Source organism: Ambystoma mexicanum, chromosome 12 (assembly GCF_040938575.1).
Source record: "Ambystoma mexicanum isolate Mex_15411 chromosome 12, UKY_AmexF1_1, whole genome shotgun sequence".
NCBI classification, from domain to species: domain Eukaryota; kingdom Metazoa; phylum Chordata; class Amphibia; order Caudata; family Ambystomatidae; genus Ambystoma; species Ambystoma mexicanum.
In genome coordinates this window covers 1,105,327,383-1,105,352,564 of record NC_090936.1, presented here as the reverse complement: position 1 = coordinate 1,105,352,564, position 25,182 = coordinate 1,105,327,383, and positions in this window count along the sequence as shown.

The following is a 25,182-nucleotide window of genomic DNA, read 5'->3' as shown; positions in this document are numbered from 1 at the left end:
AGTCGCCGATACTCTCAAGTTCTATACCTAGATAGCGGTAATGAGGAGAATAGGCAATGGTATCTGAACCAACTCTGAGCTGTACACGAGTGGTGTTCTTGTTGGTAAATCTCATTGCCTTTGTTTTTTCCAGGTTAATTTTGAGGCCGTTCCTCTCGGCGTATTCCCACAGAGCGGTGGCCGACCTTCGAAGCCCACTAACAGTGTGGTCCAGTATAACCAGGTCATCCGCATAGGCCAGGACAGGGCAGATGGAGTCTCCTATTTTCGGTGGGCAATTTGTCGCAGCCCTAATGGCCTCAGGGATGTCATATACGTACATATTATAGATCAGCGAGGCCGTGACACAACCTTGTTTGACCCCCCTATTTTGGAGCACACTTCTAGTAGTGTGTCCTTCCTGATCTAATTTTACTTTAGCAGATGTGTTCTGATGGAGTAGTCTGAGATAATAGGTCAGGCCCTCCGGGCAGCCCATTGCTTTTAACTTCCGCCAGAGGGCCTCTCTGGGAATAGAGTCAAATGCCGCCGAAAAGTCTATATAGAGGGCATATAGTGGTGGTTGCCCTCCTGATCTGGCTCGTGTTCTTAGAAGGTCCAGAACCATAATGTTATGTGCCGTAGAATACCCTTGCCTAAAGCCACTCTGGAATTTGCAGAGTATATCAGATTGCTCTACCCAGAGCTGCAGCTCCTTTAAAAGGAGAGAGGCAAATATTTTGCCTGTGACATCCAGCATTGAGAGCAGTCTATAATTGCTAGGATCCGCTCGATTACCCTTTTTGAAGACTGGTATGAGCACCGCTGTTTGCCAGGATCGGGGTATTCTCCCTTCTTTTAGGATCTTTTTGAACATTATAGCTAACAGGGATGCCCAGAATTCAGGATGCGCCTTCATCACAATATTTGCCAGGCCATTTGGGCCCGGGGCTCGGGAGGATTTTAAATCTGAGATTGTATTCAGCACCATTTGATATGTCACATTAAATGGAGGGTTTAACGGCCTATTGATCAGTATATGGGGTTCCACTGTGTCTGCCTTGGAATTCCTATTTTCAAGGAAAGCTATCCATGTTTCAGCATTAATAGGGTTAGCTAAATTGCCTTGTACAGTACCTCGCGCATCACCCAGCAGAGCCCAGATATTACGCTTTTTACCTGCACAGATCGTGTTTACTAATCTTTGCCAGGCCATGATTTTGTCTAATTTCCGTTTGGCCTTGATCATAGCTCTATATTTGTTTTTAACGCTCCTAACCTTAATAAAATATATGTCTGAAGGGTAGGCTTGTCTCTTGGCCAGCCGGAGTTCCGCTCTACGCTCTCTCTTCAGGTTTCTTATAGCTATGTCAAAGGGTGGCTTTTCCCTACCACAGCTAATCATAGACCCCGTACGACAGATCGCATGTTTCTTAGCAAAGGTACAGATCCAGTGTTCAATGGCGTCGCTCGACATCTCCTGGAAGTTCGATAGCAAGTTTAGATCAATGTTAACCAAAGATGCCACCGCAAGAGCGACATTTTTATCTGACCAGCTGATCCTAGTGCCAGCTTTATTTGGCACGATGTTACCCATGTTGATACTAGGAGGGGCTTTTGTCCCAATGTTCAATTTGCATATGAGTGTAGCATGATCACTCCACTTATTAGGGGTTATTTGCATATCCTCCACTATCTCATACAGACTAGGGGAAACAAAAATGTAGTCTATGGTACTTCTTGAAATGCCATTGGACCAGGTGTAATTACCTGGAGAGTCGCTCACAGTTTTACCATTAAGCATTTCAATGTCCCATAGGTCAAACAAATGTTTCCATCCTTGGCCTTCGGGATCATTTTTTTTGGTGTGTTGCATATAATTTTTAGCTTTTAACTTAGGGTTATAGGACTTCCCTATGTTACCGCTCATGTGGCAGTTGAAGTCTCCAACCACTATTACCCCAGTGTTCCCAAGTTTTAGCAGCCAGGTAGCCAATAGATTTTGTAAGGCCTCCTGGAGTTGTTCTCTTATTAGTGCTCCCGGGGGATTATATAGACTAACTAGTAGCAAGTGATCCATTCCTGTCTGGTTATTATAGTCGACCTCAACTGCCATCAAATTACTGGGACAGTCCGTTTTCACTAATTTAGAGCCAAACATGTTAGCCACCCCTATGATAAGTCCACCATAGGGTCTTCCCTTTGTACCTTTATTAGCTGCCCTTTGATAGATGACAAAGCCATCCAGAATCAATGGCTCCATAGCCCAAGTTTCTTGAAGGCAAAAACAACTATGTTTATCTAAAATCTTAATAGAGCCCTCAGTTGACAACAAGTGAGCAAAACCCCTACAGTTCCAGGACAGAATAGACATATCTCATTGCTTTAGCAGCACTTCAGGTAGTGAGTCCGCAATCCATTTTAATGCTTGTTGTATGTCTGAGATGTCCACTTTTTTCCCCTTCAGAGAAATTGGGGCGGGGGTTGGTTTCAGCTGTCAGATCTAATTTAGCAGGCAGTTGTCTTAGATCTGGTTCATTGAGATCAGCATCAACCTCCACATCAACCGCTTTCAGTTCGGTCTTATAGTTCCTTAACAATGTCGCGGTAGATAGGAACTTGCAATGCAATGCTGAGACCTGAGGATTAGGGCCTTTTAGTGGTTCCACGAATTGGAAATCATCTGACTTGAGGACCCACAGTTGTGGCACATAGCTCAGTCTAATTAACAATTCTGAGCGAGAGAGCCATTTTGAGTTTTCACTTAGATATAAATTCTTTATAAGACATATACGACTTCCTTCCATGGTAGATGTAGATTCGGTGGGACGAGTTATGACAGGTGTTGCTGATAACTCTAATGAACTCCCGAGATTGTCCTTGTCCACAATCTCCGGCCCTTCTCTCGGATTCACCTCCTCACATATATCATCCACCTCCTTAGGCTCAATCATTTTTTCTCTGTCAGATATTAGCCAACTAGTCAAGCAGCCCTCACCACTGTTCTTCCTTTTCTTTGCTCTGGCTGCCCGTTTTTTGGCTTACTTTGAGGGGTGTCCGGCGGATTCCTTAACAGACTTGGAGATGGCCATTTCTTTAGCTCTTTTAATCCCCGCTGCCCTCCTGGCCATTCTGCGTTGCTTACGCGAGAAGAATGGTTCTTCGTTTTCTTTGTCTGTCACCATCCCCGGGCTTTGTAGCTCTTCAGAATGATGTTCTTCACTTATGTCCGCCAGTTTTATGGCTTCCGATAGATTGGACTCTGCTGATTGATCAACTTCAGCAGTACCCTCTACTTTCTCTCTCGTGGCCATCTCTAAGGTTAAGGCATTTGAATTGTCCAGAATTCTCCCCGTCATTTTCAGTAAAACCTTAAGGGCAAATTGCAGTGATGCAACTGAGGACTGGATCTCAGCAATCTCTGTCGCTCCCGGATAGGTCTCAGCCAGGCATTCACTTTCAGCTATGGGGCTATCTTCCATAGAAGCCATCGCCAAATTTGGGGATGCTGATAGTCTGCCCATGCATTCAACTGAAGTAGGGGATACTAATGGAGTATTTCTCTGCTTATTAGCATTGGCGCAGTCCATGTTGGTAGGTATCGATCCTGGGGCAGGAGTCATTTTCCTTTGAATATTAAGACATTGTTCCAATAATGAATTATTGTCAATGTCATCGTAATTAGATGCACATAGGGATCCTTCATTAGAGGGCACGAGAACCAAGGCTTCCTCAATCGTGGTAGAATTTGTTTCAGGAAGTGGGTTTTGTGGAAAAAACTCAGTGATCCTTCCCTGGTCTGCAGGTATTTCGTTCTTAGCTTTCTTTCTGGGTTTTACCTGCACGGTAGGATTGTTCGAGGGACTCTTAGCAGTCTCCATTCCCTTGGATCCTCTAAGATTATACTTAGACTGTGTAGTTCTCTTCTTCGGAGGCATACGGGTTTTCACAAGTTAGCACCCTCCGCACTTAGATATCGCAAGGGACAATATCAAGAAAAAGGTATAGTGACTGCTGGAGAAGGATTATCAACCCCTTCACCCCAGAGGAAATGGGGAGGGATTGGCCACCGTTATCCAGACAGTCCCTCTCGCCTGGGGCCAGAGAAAATGCTCAACACTCACAGTAGCACAACACGCCCAGGATCAAAGGCCTAGGCCCGCAGTCTCCTGAGCGTATGGCCTTGAGGCCCGATTGCGTATGTTGGGCAACACTGGGCCCAGTACTCAAATTTAACAAAAAATGGTCACAAGGTATGAGTATGGGATCCAACAAAACTCCCACGAAAGCCCCACTGATCAAGGTAGGTGGGAGTTTGCGCTCAGCTAGAGGTTAATAGGGCGCAGAAACTCTACACCAGATTATTATATTATCACAGCTGGCACTCTGGTTTTACTATGCTGACAAACGCGAGCATGGCGCCCAATGAGCCTCAATGGTGACTATATGAGGATCAGATGCGGAGAGCGTAAGGTGTAGCCCCAGGGATATGCCTCACAGCTCACCACTCACCTCCAATAATCACAGCAAAGCCCTCATGATGCTGTATCACCATATTCCATGTATATGGGAATCGGCAGGAGAGAGCACGTACCCCGCCTCCTTAATCAGCTCCGGGACTCCCCTCGCCGAATTCGTGGTCACCGTCCCCGTCCTTTTGCCTCTCTGCCTCTACAGCCTATACAGCGGCTTCCGTGGGCGTAGGGGGACCGAGGGCCACGCAGTGACTTGTCATGCAGTCACTTGTCTGCTGCCACGGGCTTCGGGAGCCTCCGTGTCAAACCAGCCGCACCTCCGTCGCTCCACCGCCGCTCCTCGTTCCGTTAGAGGAAAGGACCCTGCGGCGTGGAGGGAACGTGCAAACCCGAACAAGGAAGTCGTGTCAAGCCGCACCTCGTATCGAGCTCAGTGTAACCAGTACTGTGCTGTGAGAGGCCGCTTCCGACACACCGATGGATGTATAACCAGATGAGGTGGGTAGTGCATCCTGAGTTTGCCATCTGGTTACTGCTGTATCTCAACCTATTTTTCGGAAAGCTCTCAATAAGATCGCCTCATAAAACTGATGATGTGTTGGAAGAGGAATGTGCATCAGCAGATTCAGTCATTGGCTTATTCCATGAGTGGGTCCATGCCTGCTGGGGTTATGAACATCAGATTGTCTGCATAGAGTACCTGGAACAGTTTGTTTATCTTTCTGTAGCTGACTGGGAAAGTATGCAAATTTCTGACCTGGTCACCAACGCCTACCAGGTCATGATCTGCAGTCACTATGATTCATTTTCCAGTCTGCTGTTAGGAACTTGCTGTGTCAAAATTATTTGATACTGATGGTAAATAAAAATGTTGAACTTTGTACACTCTCAGGTGTTTATTTCACAGAGACATGGAAAACAATTTCAATTTTATTCCATAGAGGAGTTAGCATGACAGTAGACAATATACATCTTCTCTGCAAAGAGAAACAGATTGGCTTATGTTCGATGATTCTGTCATTTCATACACGTTAAATTGCCAAGACATTATAACATGCTTACATACTTCTACTGAAAGCAAAATATTGAATTAGACTTCAATAATACTACCAATTGGCGTTGGAAAACAAAAATAATAAAGGCTGACGAAAGAAAATCTGCAATATGAGTATTTCCAATAGTGCTGCATGGGATTATTCACTTTCCAGTTGTGAGGTTATCTTGGAGTAAGACACACACAACAGATTCAAAGTTCGGAACAACAAACTTATAAAATTAAATGTCAGGATGGAAAAAGGCCTATTTTGCCCTATACTATGGTGGGATTTCCCTACCAAACCAAAACTAAGGAAAGTCCAAATCAATAAGTTCAATTTAGGAATCTGTCTGTGCCCAAAACCTAAACTTGCCCTCACAACTAATCTTATGAAATGTGTAGGGATGTCAGCAACCAACAGAATAGTCTTCAGCATAACGTTCAAAGCTTGGTTCAGCTTGTAATGTTCTTTCAGCTTCCCCAAGCATAAAGCAGTTCTTAAGATTGCCATGCGTTCCAAAAGAATATCAGTTTAAGGAACAATTCCAACTCCATTGATGTATTCATTTGAGGGTGTTTCCCAACTTCTTTAATGTTCTGTGCCACACTGGGACCCTCTCTATATTGCTGATCTATATATCCCAAAAATGTTTAGTTGCATTTGAGAAATCAGTTAAATTCACCTATGTAAAGGTAATTTCCCAAAGTTCCCTTCCCTTGGGTAAATAGTACCCATTGGATTGGTAGGCCTTTGTATACATTTTGTAGTTCATCAATTGATTGCCGTTATTTCTATGCAATGAATTTGTAGAAATAATACAGCTGAAAATCGTTGGCAATTTAAAGGTTCTTTCACTTTTTAAATTATGATCTAGTGTAGGTCATTATGTTGAGAAAGCTTCCCTTCTCTTGGCTTTTTCATAAGCAAATGTTTTCTTTATTGAGCTATTCAAAATGGTGCAGTTTTAGAATTGAATGGTTCTCTGTGATTAGGCATCTATGTAGCACATATAGATTTTAAGGTAAATAACTAGGTCACCCTCATACGATTTGGTTTTCAATGCAGCATTTAAAATTGATGTTGGTTTTAGGGTTTGAATATTTTCGTTCAGTTCAATAAGAATTGTAACTCTCATGTGCCTTTAAATTGTTCTCTTCTTTTAGAGACTTTCGATAACACCCTTTTCTTTGAATGTGACCACTCCGTAACAAAGTATTCATTCGACTTTCATGAGTTAAGAAGTTTTAATGTTCATTGGTTCGTAAGGATTCTATGGCGAGACCTTCGACAACGTGTCATTCAATCCACGCGACCACTCCGTAACAATGTATCCTTATACGTGGCATCAAACACTCGCACAGCAGGTTTTCATCTGTCTAGACACCCACCGGATGCTTTCATGCTGGCAGCGCAGATCTTCCGGCCTTCTGTCATTTTGCCCCTCAGGCACTCCTGGGACAGCTTCTGGCTCCAGGAGGACGAGCTCCTTGAATAGTGAAAACAGGGTCAGCCTTCCAGCACGGCTCCCCTTTCCCTTTCACTTCTGTTGGTTACACAGAGCCCCTGTCCGCTGGCCGCTCCTCCATGAACCATAAGTGTGTCGCTCATGAATAGCAGCTTGCTGTACTACTTGGCCTCTCTGCTGCTGCAAAGCCACTGCTGCTGCTTCTGTCACCATCCCCCCTGTACTCACACTCGTTAGGTGGGGCTTATCATACATCTGCAGCCCTGTAACAGGCTGCAGGTTTGAATTCACAATTAGTCCTGCCTGACAATCATTAAAGGAAACCGCCTGGCCTGTATTGCTCTCATCAAGCCTCTTCTTGATCCCAGTGCCTAAGCGGTGATAGCAACTGCTCTTCGTTGCTTCTTCCTCTTCTCAGTACTTTTAGTGGTCATATGCGAATAGTCTAGGGGAGTTGGTTTGTAATACCCTATAAAGATGAAAGATGGGCTGGTTTGGTCTTTAGTAGGGAAAAGGGAATACCATGTCCCTCCCAAGGGCATCAAACTCCTAGTCCCCATAGACCCTCCACTCAGGTTATCCGTCCTCGCTTGTCCACCCCCAGGGTGGTCAGGATCGAAGAGCAATGGCCTTTCCCTGACCACCTGCACAGAGGATCTATGGGGAACAGCAGTGAGAATACGCTCACATTTCTCACAGAGTACAATGTATAATGTCCATGTTATGGAGTACAAATAAGTACTTCTTACAGTGCATGTGCCCCAGTAGTGGACACACAAAATAGTAATTAGAAGAGAAACTCATCATCATGATAATACCTACTATGCTGCAAATTGGTTTACTTTAAAAACAATCCTTCAGGTGGAGTGTATCCAACGTGTTCATACTGGTCTACACAAATGTGTGTACACTCATTATAGATTCCGGACTGGGTTCAGGAAAGGGATGGCGACGAGTCAGTCTTAATGGCCTTATTCAGTCTGTTTTGAAGGATAGGGCTAAGATACATGATACAACTTCCATCTCTACCCTTTATGGCATTAATAGATTTCCTGAAACCCTTCAATATGCTAAATATTGGCAGAAATTGAAGAAATTGAACATTCCCACCTCCCTATTATCTATCTTAGACTACATCCATGATGATACCTCGGCTGTTTATCAGACGCATTTCTCACAACAAGAGGCCTACAGCAGGGATGCATATTGGCACCCTGCTGATTTAACTTGCATGTAGCTGATCTGGAGGAAGCACTGCATGATGCTGCATCGATTAGCCCAAAAATAGGAGAGCAAGGTATTAATTGGCTAGCGTATATGCTGACGATGTTGCCCTCCTGAATGCTACACCGATTGGTCTTCAGCGGCATGTTATAGCATTAAGTGTTTATTCAAAGAAGAATGAACTGGTCATTAATCGTAAGAAGTGTAATATCATTTCCTTTAATATTTACAAGAAGGAGAAATACACATTTAAATGGTTCATTGAAGGAACCCAGATTGAAATATGGAATGAGATTGTTTATCTGGGTTTTTAACTTTTTTATACGCAATGCAATAAGGATGTGATAATCCAGAAAATAGAGAATAAAATAGATCCTGTCGTGTTCCAAATGAAAAAAAACGACTTTCCAAATATTGCAAATTTCCTTTGTTATATTATTTTAAGGAGAAGGGTTTTGTTTGTACTCTTTTTGTATTTCCTTTTTTATATATATATATTATGTTTTAAACCCTTTTGTTACACGATTTTAAGGAGAGGAGTTGGTTTGCTAGTGCTTTTTCTCTACTTTTGTAACTTCTTTAACTCTTTTTTCTTTGTATAAATATTTGTAAAGTTGCATGACAACTAAAACAAATAAAGAATTTTAAATAAAATAATAAAGAAATAATATTGCAAATTCTCCATCAGGCCACTTATAAGGTTTTATTAAGGAAAGGTCATCCTGATGGTGCTGTATGGATTGGAGATAGAACCGGTTGCATATAATCTTCCGTGGGAGCGGCTTTAGCGTAGGATCTGGAAGGGAGGTTCTGGTCCTGCCCTACTCCCTCCCCATGGCCTAATTGCATTACGAGCTTGGTCTAGTATCTTCTGGTTTGAGTGGAGAGTGATGTCTCTTATTGGAAACATTCTTTCGCCAATTGTAAACTCCTTATAAGAAAATATTCAAGTAACTTTGATTAATAAGACATCTAAATTTTTTTTGCAATGGAGTCATGTACAGACGCTCTGTTAATACTTTGTGGGAGGCCCAGCGTGAACTATTGGAACGGCATTAAAGGTAAAAAGAAACTGTCAAAGTAATGGATTGGATAGACACTATCACCCTAACCAGAAGTTGTAAAGTCCATTCAACGTTTGAAGTAGTCGACACAGCTTTGAGTTCTTTGCCAAAATATTTGAATCAATATCCCTGTTTGACTAGAGATCAATTCTTACACCTTAGGTTAAACCTCTTGCCCACATCGGGAGATTCTGTATATCCGCTCCAAAAAGCATGACCTAATCAGTAAGAGCTGTAATCATTGTAAGGTCCCTGCAATGAAATAGTCTCTCAAACATATTTTAACTGAATGCCAAAAATGTGTGGAAATTAGAACGAAATGTCAGAGGGGGCCAGAGACCAGCAAGAGGTGTACAGAAAATGAGCCATGAGAAGACAATAGGGCAAGTACGCCTGTTAAGAAATGGCCATTGTAATGATGACCCTGAACCCCCACAGTTTATTTCAGGAAACAGCTTCCAAAGCCATTTAAGAACTGTCCGTTGGTGGACACTGATTGACAGAGAAGACAGACCAGGGAATAATCTTAACAAAGATTTTACTCACAAATGTTTGCAGGTTGGGCCAAAATAACAGGACAGGTTCGGCCTGAATTAAAATAAAAGTTGTCAGAATGGTTATCCTTTGGGACATTTTAACAAAAGAATGTATCTCTCTGGGAAGTACAAGTGCTCAAACAAAGGTTCACCTACTTATTGGTAAGTATGGGGCTGGATCTTTACCAGCATATCAACCCAAACACCAGTTAGTTTACAGTCTGGGGCTTTAGCATCTGCTGCACCCATTTATTAATCTGTCACATTGTGGGTTTCTGAGGAGTTTCCAAACCCTTTCCTCAAGGTTCTCGGTATTTCTCCTAGGTTCTCACTGTTCTCAGATACAGGCTAAGCAGTGGGTCATCCAGCATAGATTTTAATTGCAGGATAACAGGTACATGTCCTTAAACTGGGGAATGGACTCCATTATGTTCCTCATGGACTGCCTCTCTCATGCCTGCCAATATGACCTATTCTAATCTGTAGGTGCTTATCCAGTCCTGGTTTTTTCTTTGCATTCTGGGACTAAAAGAATTTTCTAAAAGTCCCAGAATGCAGAGAAAAAAACAGGAATGGATAATCACCTACATATTGGAACGGGTCATGTTGGCAAGTATGTTTTCTCACAAGGGTTTGCTCCTCCAGCCACCTGCCCCAATCTCGCTCTCTTTTCCAGCATCTCGCCTCAAGTCTCATTTCCTCAAAGCTGTGCACTAGCTTGGATGTTCCCCTTTTGTCCTCCATCGCCTCTTTACCTATATTCCACACCACACCTCTCTCTACCACCTCCAACCTTAGTCATTCAATCCATCTCCATTCCACCTCTTCAGTTCCTTCTACTTCCTACTTCATCTCCTTGATGTAACCATTGATTGTCCATTTCTTTCTATTAGCTCCTGCTTTACCTTCACTGCATCGTTCACCCATGTTTTAACCAACTACGGGCCTTATTACGAATGTGGTGGAAAGGCAACAAAGGTGCGGGTAGTGCTACCGGCGCCGTTGTTACCTGTCCGCCACATTACGAGTTATTAACGTTGCCTGCCCTGTGGGGCAGACTGGGGATTGGGAGGCTGGCTATACCGGCACCCACAAATGGGCAATTACTGGCCCATTCATATCGTAATGGTCCGGTAATGGCCGATTCACGGGTGCCTGGGCCGGTAGCGAGTTTGGGGGTAGTTAATAAGGGCACGTCTACCGCCAAACTTATAATGAGGCCCTATGTCTTGTTTTTCTCTGTTTACCGTTCTTTGCTTATCCACCGCCCATCTATGTTTTCCAGATGTTGACTCTCCTTCCCACCTTCTTTACTGCTCTGGGCCAATTCTTCACCCCTTTGGCCACCTCGTTTGAAGAGATCATGTTTCTCTAGTTCTTAACTATTACTTCTACAATCTTCATCTTTGTTTGCCCCTTCTTGGCCCCTTTCAGAGACGTTTTTATGGGAGGGCAAAAGGGGCACTTGCTCAGGGCCCCCACCTTGGAGAGGGCCCCACAAGGCTGCCTGATCTAAAGAAGTAAGATTCCTTTGTTCACCAGACTTCAATAGCACACATCAGGATATTGTATTGCATGGTGCTGAGGCTCTAAAACTGCTTTCTGTGCTCACTGTAGTATATACAGTTTTTGTGTTCCTTGCGGCACAACTCCTGTAGAATTATTTCCTTCCTGTGGAAATTATGTTGATCATGTGCAATAGCCAAATTTGAAATGCATACTGGTAAACTGAGTGCCACAATTGTTCAGAAGTTAGCTCAGCGTGTTAAGCACTTATTGCAGTGATATGTGTTGCTATGCAAGATTATAATAGCACATTCCTTTAAGGCTGGCTGAGCCTTTCATATGTCTGAAGTTTATAAACCTGCCTGCATATGTACTTAGTCTTGCAGCACAACAGGTGCTGTTATCAGCAATATTCCTGCACCAGATAGGGGTTGCTATAAAACGAACATGTCATCCTCATGGTCTAGAAATTGGTTTATTCAGATGGGGTGTTGTGAAACCTAGGCAATCACCGCCAATGATGAGAAGAAACTGTTAATCAAGAGATGAATAAGTAACAGAATTTGGATCCAAAGCATTCATGCCTGTATCCTGGCAGACAATACAGTGATCCTGATCAATCATCTTATATCTCGTACATTATTGCACTGTCTTCTGTGAGGTTGGCGTCCTCGCATGCTAGTGACAGTGTTTAGACCATTACTTGATCTTTCTTCTTATGTAGGCCATTTGAGTGATAGGGGTGGTAGGCAGAAGGGAGGGGACCAGATGGTGAAGGAATCGGGCAATCATATTTTAAAGTCTGCTTGTTTGACACAAAAAAAGCTTTGCATTTTTGTAAAAGTCAAAGGTTTTTCTGCACGTTTATAAATGACAATTTGACAAGCCACTGTTTTGGAAGTATGTAAAGCTTTAAAATACAAAAGACCAACCCAGATTAAATCTGTTAAATAACACTGATTGGCATGCTGGTACTTATATACTTCTCTTGATGATGGAGAGAATGAAGCTAGAATCATTCTGTGTTCCACCCTGTTATAATATGGGGGTCTACATGACAGGATAACATATATAAGGGAGCACTTCTATGTGCTAAGGTTTGTATGTTAAAGGTTGAACCTATGCTTAACAAATAAAACAAATACATTTTCTTTTTAAAAATTGTCATGTTTGGTAATGTGCTGTGTGTACTTTCCAAGTCAGTTTTTGAAAATGAGATTGTTTTAGTTCATGTTAAGAACTGGTAAGGAAAGTGTTCAAATGTAGAAATTGCATGGTTGGCACAAATCCCAGATTCACTCCTTAATCAGTTTGTGTAATGCTGGGCATTTAATGTAAACTTGTATTGCCTAGCCTCTCGAAATTGCCAGTCCCTAAACCTTTCAGAATTGTCAGCCCTTCAGAGAGTTTTGATCTACGGGCAGCCTCACTCATGGTTTCATTGGCATAGCGTTGTTTCCACTATAATAGTGAGCATTGATATATTGCACTCTGCAGGCACGTTATTCTTTTGCTCTGTAATGGCAAGACTATTTGAAAACCATGTCCCACTTATAATCTCAGTCTGTCTGCATACTGACAGTTCCTGGTAGTTTATAATCTGCATCCACTATCCACGCTATGGTATGTGTAGCTTTCTCCTTCCTACCAATTGGTCTGCTCTAGCCATGCTTGAGCACGTTTGCATTCTGTGAGGCAGCAAATGTGAGTTATCTGTCTATTCTGGGTTAAATGTACCTTTTACATACAGGCCTGCATTAATACTACAGGCTGCACACCTTCCTGGATTCTATTGATAAAAGGTTGCCTGTATCTATGCTAGAACACGAAGTAACCTCTTCATAGCCTGATAATGTTGGCCTTCAAATGGTACTTGTTTATCAGTTTGACTAGAACAAGAATGAAGAGGGTAAGGGGACTTAAACGGAGTAAACCTCCTTACTTTTAATGCTGTGAGGCAGCATATCAAACTACGGATTGTGACTGCGGCGGGGGGCTGGGCAGATATTTTTGATCACTTAATTCCTTTGGTTTGGTAGAGCGGGGCCCCAAAGATGACCATGCCCAGAGCCCCACATGTGCTTAAGATGGCCCTGGACCATTTGACACCATGTATGTGGTAGTACGTGTTCTCTGCCTCTTTATGTTTATGTTTATGTTAACCATTTGTAACGCGCACCTGGTACCCGTAAACTGATAGGCGCAAACTCACAAACAAAGACAGAACAAAAAAAAGTCACAGATAAGATGACACTGCATATGAACCCAAGATTTTAAGCAAAAAGCAATGTCTTCGACAATTTCTTGAAGTGTTCTGTTGATGCCATTGTTCGAAGAATGGGCGACAAAGCATTCCATGCAATAGGAGCCTAAACAAGACTCAGCAGCCAATGCAAGCTCCTATGAGCCTCAGAGACATGGTCCCTTTTACCTAAACCCTTTACAACTCTTACTGCCCCATTCTGAATCACTTGGAGACGTTGAATCTCTGATTCGGAATACCTACTAGGAGACTGGAGCCATAGTCCAATTTTGAGCCAATAATGGCTCTAGCCAGAGTTTCTGCATTTTTCTCCAAGATCAAAGGTCAAAGGTGGCGAAAGAGTTTAATAAAATAAGATGAAGATGAAACCAGATCGTTCACTTGGGCCTTCATGTTCATGTGTTTATCCAGATAAACGCCCAAGGTCTTAACCTTGGGTAGAATCTGGATAACACAATTATCCACGGTAAAGCACTTAAAATTGGCATCCAATTTATCTAATTTACTGGGTGAGCCTACCAGCATAAGCACTGTTTTAGCTCTATTCAGCGCAAGGCCATTGGATACCATACAATCCTGAATTTTCAGGCATATATTGTTAATAAGGGCTTCATCGTCTTGATATGATCCCGAGATAGGTATGGCACACTGTGTGTCATCTGCGTAAGTCAATTACTATCCCTACTACCTTCTTCATGTCTGTGCGCCACTTCTTGAAATCTTTGGGTAGCTTGCAGGAAGCAGCCCAGATTCTCTAGTTCTTTACTATTGCTCCCACCATCGTCACCCATATATGGCCCTTCTTCGCACCTTGTATGTAATTGTATGTGGTCTCTACCTCTTTACTGTCACTACTACCTTCTTCATGCCTATGTGCCACTTCTTCGTCCCTTTGTGTACCTTTTAGGAAGCAGCCCGGGTTCTCTAGTTCTTTACAATTACTCCTACCATCTTTACCCATGTATGCCCCTTCTTCGCCCCGTGTATGTAATTGTATGTGGTCTCTACCTCTTCACTATCACTACTACCTTCTTCATGTCTGTGGGTTACTTCTTCATCCCTTTGGGTAGCTTGTAGGAAGTGGTCAGGGTTCTCTAGTTCTTTACTATTACTCCTACCACCTTTTCACATGTATGCCCTTCTTCATCCCTTTGGGCACCTTGTATGTAAATGTAAGTGTTATCTACCCCTTTACTCTCTCTACCACCTTCTACATGCCTGTGGATCACTTCTTCATCTCTTTCGGTACCTTGTATGAAATTGTCAGGGTTCTCCAGATCTTCATTATCACTTCCACCTTGTGACCATTCTTTTCTCCATCCACTTGAAACTTTCTTCTCTGAGCCCGCTGGGTATCTTAACTCCCCTCCTTCTGGATCTGAACGCACCCATTTTAGCAGGCCTTTTCTGCAGCCTCCTTTCTCCTCCTTATCCCAACCTTCCAGTCTGATGTCTCCTCTTTGCTCAGATTCCAGAGGCTTTGCTGCAGTCTCCTGTCTACAGTTCCTGCTCCAGATTCTCCTGTAGCTTATTTTGTCCGCCCCTCCAGATCGGGCATTGGTTGGCTGTCAAGCACCCATTGGTGTGGGACTTGGGATTGGCTCATTCCTCCCCTTGAGCAGGCCTTCTTGCCAAACCGTTGCTCTCCCTTCCAGTCTCTCACTGGGTTAAGGGAACTCAGGGGTGCGGGTACGGTATGAGGAGTTTAGGAGTTACATTTTTCTGGGTGGGTCTTTGGCTTTGGTGTATTCTCGAATGCAGATTTAAAAGCTTTTTCTGCCATCTTGGAGGTCCCCACTGCCACTTTATCTTGTAGTCACTAATATAGGGACTGGCTGTTGGGTCCTGAGTATGTCTGCCAGTTGTGAGGTGGGATTTGGCAGCAGACTGTCCCTCACATTGGGTGGTCCTCGCTCTGATGGTCATACTCTGATCCTGCCCTCGGCGTGGTCTTCCTTGGCTCATCTGTTCTTAACTGTACAAGGGGTTCAGGCCTTGCATGGGGACTTGCTGACAGCCTCTCAGATGTCTTGGGCTATCTCAGGCCCTTCTCGTTCTCTGGGTATATTAAGGTATGGCTTGTGCATCGACACAAGGGGAGCAAAGCGTGCAGGCATTGCTGTCACCGTGGGGCAGCTGCTCCTTGAATTCTTAATAGGCAGGAGCCTCTATGGTTGCACAGTGACAAGCCTCTGTCCTCCATGTGTGGCATAGTGGGGGGTAGCAGAGGATTGTTCCCATGTTACCCCCAAGGCCGAGCATCATGTCGCTTGTGGCAGCACCCATCCCCCTTGCTAGCCCCATCAACCTCCAATTCAGTCAGGCAGGGGACTTCATCATTGATCCATAACCACAAAATGTAGGGCTTACTTCCATAAAGGAAAACACTTTTGGGTCAACAGATGTGAACTTAAAATGTGTCCAATGCTCCTATTCTCTGGCGACCAGACCGCAGGTGCCTCTTTGTTATTGAGGATTCTATTCTGTTTAGAATAATCTTCCCATTAACTTTATCTAGGATGTCCAGTAATGAAATAGGATAATAATTGATAGGGCCTCATTGGTTGTCTTTTTTAAGTACTACACACTCTCAGCCACTGGCCAGCTTTTTGGAATCACGTTCATTTTATCATAAATGGTATTACCCACATTGACCTTTTACAATTGACCTTTTGTCCTAATTGACCTAATTATAGTGGTCCTAATTGACCTTCTGCACAATTGACCTTTGTATTATTTTAGTTATTTTACATATGTATTGGGTTGTTTTTTTATTATAAATAATATAAGGGGATTGGGTGAAGGGTTACGGAGGGTTTTGGAGTGGGTGGGGGGCTGTTGGGAGTTTCCCCCGCATGTATGTCCTAATTGATCTTTTAAATTCGGTCAATTCTCCCGAGGTCAATTCTCCCGAGGTCAATTGTGAAAAGGTCAATTAGTATACATCCTAATAAACAATAGTTTTCACTTTTGAAAAGGTCCATTGTAACTTTGTCACATCTGTGTTTCAGTACTGCACGTGTATCTGCACTCATGTCTGTGTCCCCTTACTTGTGTTTTAGTGCCTTGTACATGTCAGTGTCTCAGCACCTTGCACCCCAGTGCCTGAGTGATGCACATGTCTGTGCCTCAGTGCAGTGCATTCTATGTACCAGTGCTGCGTGCACATCTGTCTCAGTACTCTGCGCATGCGTCAGGGTCGCAGTACTGCTCACACAGCTGTGCCTCCGCACTGCAGGCACCAGTGTCTCAGTGCTGCACACATGCCTGTCTCACTCTTGCAGGTGTGTATATCTCGCTGTTTCATGTCTCAGTGATGTGCATCCACAAGTACCTGTGCTGCACGTACAAGTCTCGGTCTTGTTCTCGTGTGTGTTTCACTGCTGCACACACATATTTGTGTCTGTCTCAGTGCTGCGTGCAGTCATGTGGATCAGTGAAGCACCGCTGTTTGCCCCAGTGCTGCACAGCCATATGTCTCAGTGCTGCCTGTTGGTGTTTCTCGGTGCTGTGTGTGCACTTGTTTCTCAGTGCTGCGTGTGTACTTGTATCAGTACTGCACACAGGCATGCCTCTGTGATTTGTGTCCCTGCGTCCCAGTGATGAGCATGCACTTGTGTTTCACTGCTGTGCATTTGCACATGTCTAAGTGCTGCACAGGTCTATGTGGCAGTACTGTGGCAACGCACGTGTTTCAGTGGTGCACATTCATGTCTTGCTGCTGTGTGCATGTGTCTCGGTGCTGGATGTGCACATTTCCTAGCGCTGTGCATGAATGTGTGCCAGTGCTGCACATGCATGTCTTAGTGCTGTCTATATCTCCAACCCATCGCTCCTTCTCTTTATCCATACTTTGCTCCCCTCTTCCATCCCTCCAGAAATCCTCAATCCTTCCCTTCATCCACCCATCCCTCCCTCCATGTTCATCCCTCCATTCATGTCTCCATCTTTCCAGCCCATCTATCCTTCCCTCCCTCCATATATCAATCCCTTCCTCCATCATCCATTCCTGCATTCCTCCATCCCCCACCCCCTCCCTCTATCCCTTCCTCCACCCATGATGAACTTTCATGGGCAAAGTCAAAAGTTACAGAGGAAAACCTGTCTCGTGTTCCTATATGAAGTGTCACACGCACAGACAGGCTGAACCAGCGGATTATTAAGTAGAAAACACATTGAAAAAATATATAGTAGTGTCGGGGGGAAAATTCTGCCGGGGTCGGCCGGGCCGTCCGCAGACCTCCGGGCAGGGAGGCCCCAACTCCTCCCGTATATCCCAAAAGAGATAGAGTATGAGACACACGCAAGAAGCAAGGTGACTCTGCTGTTTATTAGACAAAACGGCAGGGATGGGTCAAGGATCGTACGCGTCCGTCCTGACACACACACAATCGTGGGGCTCGCAGGCCCTTTTTACCTTAGTATGACGCACTACTTGCGTCACCTTAGAAAGTTTAGCAAAAAACCTATTTCCACTCTGGATTGGTTACTCGAGTGGTAGGGTTAGTATAGCATACATATAGAGAACGATGTTAGTGGTTGAGGGTTAGTCAGGTGATATACTTGGGCTGTCCCTTCAATTTGATACATGAAAATTGTTACATGAAGACCTCTGAGGATTGGTCAATGTTAATGGCGTCAGTGATAAGAGCCCCATGTTCTGATTGGTCCGCTCGCGAGCCCCCCAGTCTGAGACTATCGCTGTTCTCAGCTCGCGGTGCACCTGTCATTTGCAACAATGTTTTACTATGGGTAGGTGTAAACAATGTGAGGATTTATTCATATGTTGGGAGGTCGACTACTCCCACTGCTGCAGATGTCCAATGAGTCTTTTAATTGTATCTGCCTGTGTCTTGAAACGTGGGATTCAGGCGTCTCCTTCCTCCTGGGCTTGGCATCCTGTCAGGTTTGGCTTTGTCACGTGAGGTGGGATCGTGTTTGAGGCAAAATTTAGCACAATTAATATTGTTTTTCCCACTGTGTGCCTGGTTTATCTTGCAGGTGCGACCTTGGCGTTGGCTTGCGGCGTGCGAGATTGCAACATCGTGCCCTTGGCGGTGTGCTTTCGCCGGGCTCATTCTGCAGGGTCAGCAACCGAGCTCTTGCTCATTCAATGTTCATGGAAGCTTTTGCTTACGGCCTACTTGGGCCTGGTGCATAGGTGGAACCGTTTGATGCAGAGCGCTTTAGGTTACGGTATCATATTGCTCTATCCTCAGTATCGTGTCTCTGTTATATTCTTCATTATGGTACATGGTTCTTAGAAGAAGCGTGAGCAAGCCTTTTTAGATAAGTTCATTATGCGTCTTGCGTTTCTGCATTTTGAGAGCCTATGTGGAAAATAATAAAGATGCACGTCCGTGGGTATGTCTGTCGCCTACGTCATAGCACTGAGTATATTCTTCGTGTTGATTGGTGTGGGAGTGTCTGGTGTGCATGTTTGCACAGGTGTGCTGACCGTTGGCTAGGTCGTCATGGCATCTCTAACGACGTGTTGATTTAGTGCTGGATGGTTCAGTCGAGTCCATCCATGCCACAGGTGTCGGCATGTGCAGGGCAGGCTGGTGGGCACATCCGTATGTTCCTGTACCAGGGTATTTGGTCGTCTGGTAGATGGGCAAACTCCTCTCGTGGCGGGTGTCTGGGCCGTGATCCTATAGGCCAAGCGCGAGAGGGGAAGGGCGGGAGCCTGTTCTTCCATTCTCCCACTTCAGTAGTAAACCCCCTCACTCATTTCTAGGCACTTTCTATAGCCGGACCATGAGCATAACTTGTTAGATGTCAGCCCGGTTTGAATATTAAATATGCTGTCTTAAATATGCTCTCCCATAGACAGCATTGCCAAACTGTCTCCTAGTATCGGGATTCTTTCACTCTGCCACCAGGTGGAGCTCTTCAGAGACACTTTGGGGGTAATTCATAGAATTCGGCGCACAAGTACCCTGGCGTGAGTGGGGTACGTGTATTTCGGGGGTGCACGTGGAGTTTCACACGCGATACGCCTGGCGCGAGCGGGGTACGTGTATTCCGGGGGGGCGCGTGGAGTTTGACACGCGATAGGCCTGGCGCGAGCGTGGCACGTGTATTCCGAGGGGTGCACTGGGAGTTTTACACGCGATAGGCCTGGCGCGAGTGGGGTACGTCTATTCCGAGGGGTGCGCGGGGAGTTTTACACGCATTTTCGCTGGCGCGAGCAGGGTACGTGTATTCCGAGGGGTGCGCAGGGAGTTTTACACGTGATTTGGCAGTGTGTTCCCTCCCTGGTGTGCCCACCCTCCCCATGCCTCTCAGGCAGCCAACACCACAGGGGACCACCTCACACCCCTGGGCATGCCCCGCAGGCAGCCCATCACCCTTGGGCATGCCCCACAGGCAGGCCACATGGCACCATGCACTTGGGAGCCCCGACTCATGTCCCCCACCCACCAGTGACGGGCACCTGCCAGCAGGCCCCGATTCATGTCCCCCACCCACCCACCAGTGACGGGCACCTGCCAGCAGGCCCTGACTCATGTCCCCACCCAACCACCAGTGACGGGCACCTGCCAGCAGGCCCCGACTCATGTCCCCCACCCACCCACCAGTGACGGGCACCTGCCAGCAGGCCCCGACTTATGTCCCCACCCCACCCTCAGTGATGGGCACCTGCCAGCAGGCCCCGACTTATGTCCCCACCCCCAGTGATGGGCACCTGCCAGCAGGCCCTGACTTATGTCCCCACCCAACACGTCATCACAATCCAGATCCATGGCCCTTATGGGCACCCAAATCCCACCCCACGCCACCCCAGTCCAAACACCCAACCAAGCATTCCATCCACTCCAAATTGAAATCCCCATGTCATGATAGATCCCAAATAACCAGTATGCGCATGAGTACAAGTCCGTCAGACCCACACAATGGCGACACATGACTCAGAAAACCCACATCGTGACATGCACAAAACCAATGAGAGAAGACCACACAAATGAAGTAAAAAATAAAAATGTATTATATACAAAAATGATTGAATGAATAGAAATTACACAAGAATAAAATGATAAATAAAAGGATGTCCGAAATGAAGGAAAAATTATTAATGGTGAAATGAATAAAATGCAAAGAAAAATGCCTCCAAAGTGTCCGTCCATAACACCAAATCCAAAGTCAAAATAAAAACAAAACCACTCCTCCATGGTAAAAAAAGATATGTAAAATCAGGTCCATAACTATATACAATGTAAAAATCAAGGGTCCATGTGTCCAACAATCCAACGGAAACCTAAGAAAAAACCTACCTAATAAATAACTATTAACAAAAAGGGGGGGCATAGTCCATTCGCCCCAAAGGAAATAATAAATAAAGGAAACCTACAACTACATAACTATTGACAACGGTGGCGGGCTAGTCCCACGGCTCCCTGTTTGATGTTCTGGCCCAGGGCATCATTGAACTCAATTTCGATGTTCCGGAGGTGGGCCTGTTCCCTGGACTCGAGGTCTCCGAGTGATGCAGCCATGGAATCCCTCAACTCCCTGCGAGTTTCCTCGAGGCCCTCCGCCCGCCTCAAAGCCCGGTGCATGGAGTTCTCCTCCCTGACCATCCTGAGCCATGCCCTCTCCGCCCGCCGCCTCTCTGCATCTATTTGCCGGCCCAAACGCTGCCGCACGGAAGACACTCCCAGTCCAGGGTCCTCCTTCCCCTCGGCCGATGCCTGCCCCCGGGGTGTTGATGGCCCTGAGCCATGATGCCTCCCACGCTGAGCCTGCTGCTGCCTCCGACGCAACTGCCTCTTCCACCACAACGGCATCCGGGCTGATGGAATCCCCCAGCGCCGTCGTGCACGTGCCCTGCCCGATGATGCTGGCACATCCTCCATCCGCTGGGGTCCAGATGGTGCTGTGGCCACCCCTGCTGGACCTCTGACTCCCGACTGCGGCAGAGATGGGATCTCCACCTGGCTGGCTGCGTTGGTTGGGGCAGATCCACAGTGGGCCCTGGTGGCATCTGGGCTGGAAGACGGCACAGAGAATGACTGGCGTATAATGTGCACAGAGGAGGAGAGGGCCGCAAGACTGGCCGACACATGGAGGAAACCCCCAACCATGGACCCTCCCAACTGGACCACGTTTGCACACAGCTCTTCGTGATGAAGTGCGTGTTCCCCCCAGGAAGCACGCACATCATCACGAATGTCACGTGTGAGCAACGGGACACCAATCAGGATGGACTCCATCCGGTCACGGGTCCCCTCGTCCACAGGTAGAGAAGTGCCAGATGACGTGGACCTCCCCCTACCTGCGGACGGGCCTGGGACGGGGCAGCTTTGCTGGTGCATGGTGATGCAGTCACGGTGTCAGGGACAGAGACATGCACAGGCACCTCTGCGGCAACCTGTGCTGCCTCCTGCCCCTGCCCCTGGACTGCACCACTTGCACCAGTGGTACCACCCCCACCAGACCCCATGTGCGGCTCTGTAGCGGCCTCCTCCTCCTCTATAGACACCACCAACCTGGATGGCTCCGCACCGTCTTCCTGTGGGGGCTCATCCGCCCCTTCCGCTGCAGCCGTAGTGGCAGACACGGCACCAGTCCCCTCGCTCTGGAATGAGGGAATTTCCTGGGAGGGTGACTGGGCCTTCCGTCACCGGATGGTGGAGGCATCCCTGCCACTTTCCTCCACAGCACCGTCTCCGCCCTCTTCTTCACTCGCCGCTGTGTAAAGGGAGGCATTGAACACAAGCATCAGGGTACTGTACAATAGTCCCCTAGACAGAAAGCAGTAGCACATGAGTGGCACTGTCAAACGTCACTTCCATCGTGTCTCCCTACAACACATGGGTCAGTGCAGGCAACACACATGCAGGAACCGGCATGGCACATGCAACAAACATTTGCATCCATGTCCACCGCACCGTAGAAACATCCAATGGTGGGCTGAAACTCACATGCATCATGGGACATGCTGATCACATGCACACGCATCACCGGAGGGTCATGCATCTGGCCCCGTATGCCCAGAGACACAGTGGATACAATGATGAGAAGGCTGTATCAGTGATTCAAAACATCATCACGGACATGTGTCATGCATCCATGGCGCACACACTGCTCAGACACACAGACATGAACATCATGCATGTCCATGACAGCAGCACACATCTCTCACACCCCAAACATGTCAAAGTACAGACACAGGCATGCATACATGTGTGCTACGCATGATGCATTGTAACACATACACCATCCATGTGGGTCACGCCGGGCTGGACTCACATGCAGCACCATCATGTCCCTGCACACACACATCCATACATGACCCATGTCACACATGCAGCCAAGTAGCTAACTACCAGCACACTGCAACATGCACTGTTTTAAACGTGAATGCATGGCCACTTACCGCTGGACTCCAGACGGGCCTGCATCCTGAGGATCTGGTGGTGAAGCACTGGGCGAATGTGCTTCAGGATCCTCATCTGCTGGGTGGTAAGTGGGGCCCGGCGCCCCACTGCCTCCGCTGCCTCCAAGAGGAGCCGGGCCTTCTTGAGGGTCCTGGACTTGTAGTCCTCCCAGCGCTTCTGGACGTGTTTCATGTCGCGGGGTGCCACCCCCTCCGCATTGATGGCACCCCCGCCGCATTGATGGCACCCACTATGTCCTTCCAAATCCTCTTCCATCCTTCATTGTCAGCGCGCGATGGTGTGAAGAGGGCATCATAATCCCCCAGAACCTGCTCCACCAGGATACCAACTTCCTTTTCACTGAAGCTGGTAGCCCTCTGCCTCTGTGCTGGGGGGTTACCACTGGTGCCGGAAGGTGTTGTGTTGGACATGGCAATCCCCGTGGCAGGTGTGGATGGGCAACTGGGTCCTGGGTCTGGGCTGTGGAGTGATGGAACACCAGTCGGGAGTCTTCTGTTCCAGCAGGGGTGGTCACAGCAACTGGACCTCTGCAGATGGCAGATGTGCAGGCACCAAATGGCAGGGCACGGTGACAGCAGGCAGGCAGGCAGCAGCAGTTGGCTCGTGGGAGGCTGTTCTGGGGGGCAGTAATTCAGCTTTCTGGGCAGGAGCGTGGTCTTCCATGTGTTGTCGCATGGCCAGCTTGCTACGGAGTGATTTGGCACGTGAAAAACTGCACGTTTGTGTGAATTCCGAGGAAAGGCCCTTGGCGCGTAAGCGCGTAGTTGACGTAACGTGTGCGCGGGCGTTTCCCTGGCACGGGTTGAAGGTCCCACGTGGGTCTCCATCGCTCTGTACGTGCTTTTTGGGGAAAACGGTGCATGTGTTTTCCAGGCGTTGGGGTTCACACGCGATTACTTCACAGCGGCTACCGTGCGTACTTCTTCTTTTGGCGTGGGTGTTGGCTACGCATTCTTCTTCTACACGCAAGGTAGACGGTGAGTCGCACACGCTGCAGGTGTCCCTGTTAGTCACGTACCCCTTTTTTCTGAGCATACTAGCCTGCGTGTTGACCACGTACGTATTTTTTGTGTTCCTGGCTGCCACAGTGCACTGCATGTGTTTTTTTACACGCATGTGGGCTACAGGGGCCGCTTATCTCTTTTTCTTGCTTTTTTGGGATGCCTGAGCTTTGCGTGGCACGTAATTTCTCCTAGGGGGCCACAGAATGGGACATTCATCGTACCTGTATATACGTGTTTGTTGTTTGCGCACACTTTTGTAATGCGCAGGGACGCTACCGCCTGCCTTCGTGTGGTGGACTAGTTTAGGCCTGTGCGTGTCTTTGGCCATGTGCGGGTTTCCCCTATTCGATTCCATGAATACGTGTGGTTCACGTGCATGTGGGCGTTCCGTGTACTTCCCAGCAGTACATCCCCAGTTAAGTCCTTATTTTCACGTGTTGTTCCCCATTCCGCGCGTTCCGCCCCGTGTTCTGTCCCCTTTTTGGTGTGTGCGCTAACGTTGTGCGCTTTCGCTGTGCGCGTCGCACATGGCGTTCTGGATGTTGCAATGACGTGTGCGCCCGTGTGCGCCACGCACGGATTTGGCGCACATCCCGGGGAAACACACGCAGGCCCTTCCATGAATCGCACGCGTGCGCTTGCTTTTTCACACTTGCGCCAGCTTGCGCCACGATTTTCGGCGCACATTTGTTCTATGAATTGGCCCCTGTATGTACAATGAACACATGTCTATTACTGTGTGACTCTGCATTCTTTCGAAAGCTCCCCTGGAAGGGTTGGGAACCAGAGCCATTCTAGCGGCCACTCAGGTTGTGGATTCCAGTAGCTGTTGCATTCTGGTAAGTGCAGGACATCATCGAGGCCAATGTTAAGTGCTTGTGTTGGCAGTGACTGACTGTTTCATGAACTCACTCTTGCTTAGCCTTCCAGTTTTTGCCCGTACCCCTGATCCCTCTAAAGCTTCTTGAGCATTGTGTTATTGCTGCTGGACCTCTTTTTGTGTATTATTCATTGTGCATTTGTAAGGAGTTTATACAGGTAAATTGTGTTTCAAAGCACTGTAAGAGTATTTAGCATTTTTTTCATGCAGCACCACTGCATGGGCTTGGTGCATTGCCATAATGTGAATATGTAAGAGTATTCAGCATTTTCTTTCATGCAGCACCACTGCATGGGTTTGGTGCATTGCCATAATGTGGTACAGCAAGGCATGTGTTGCCAGTGT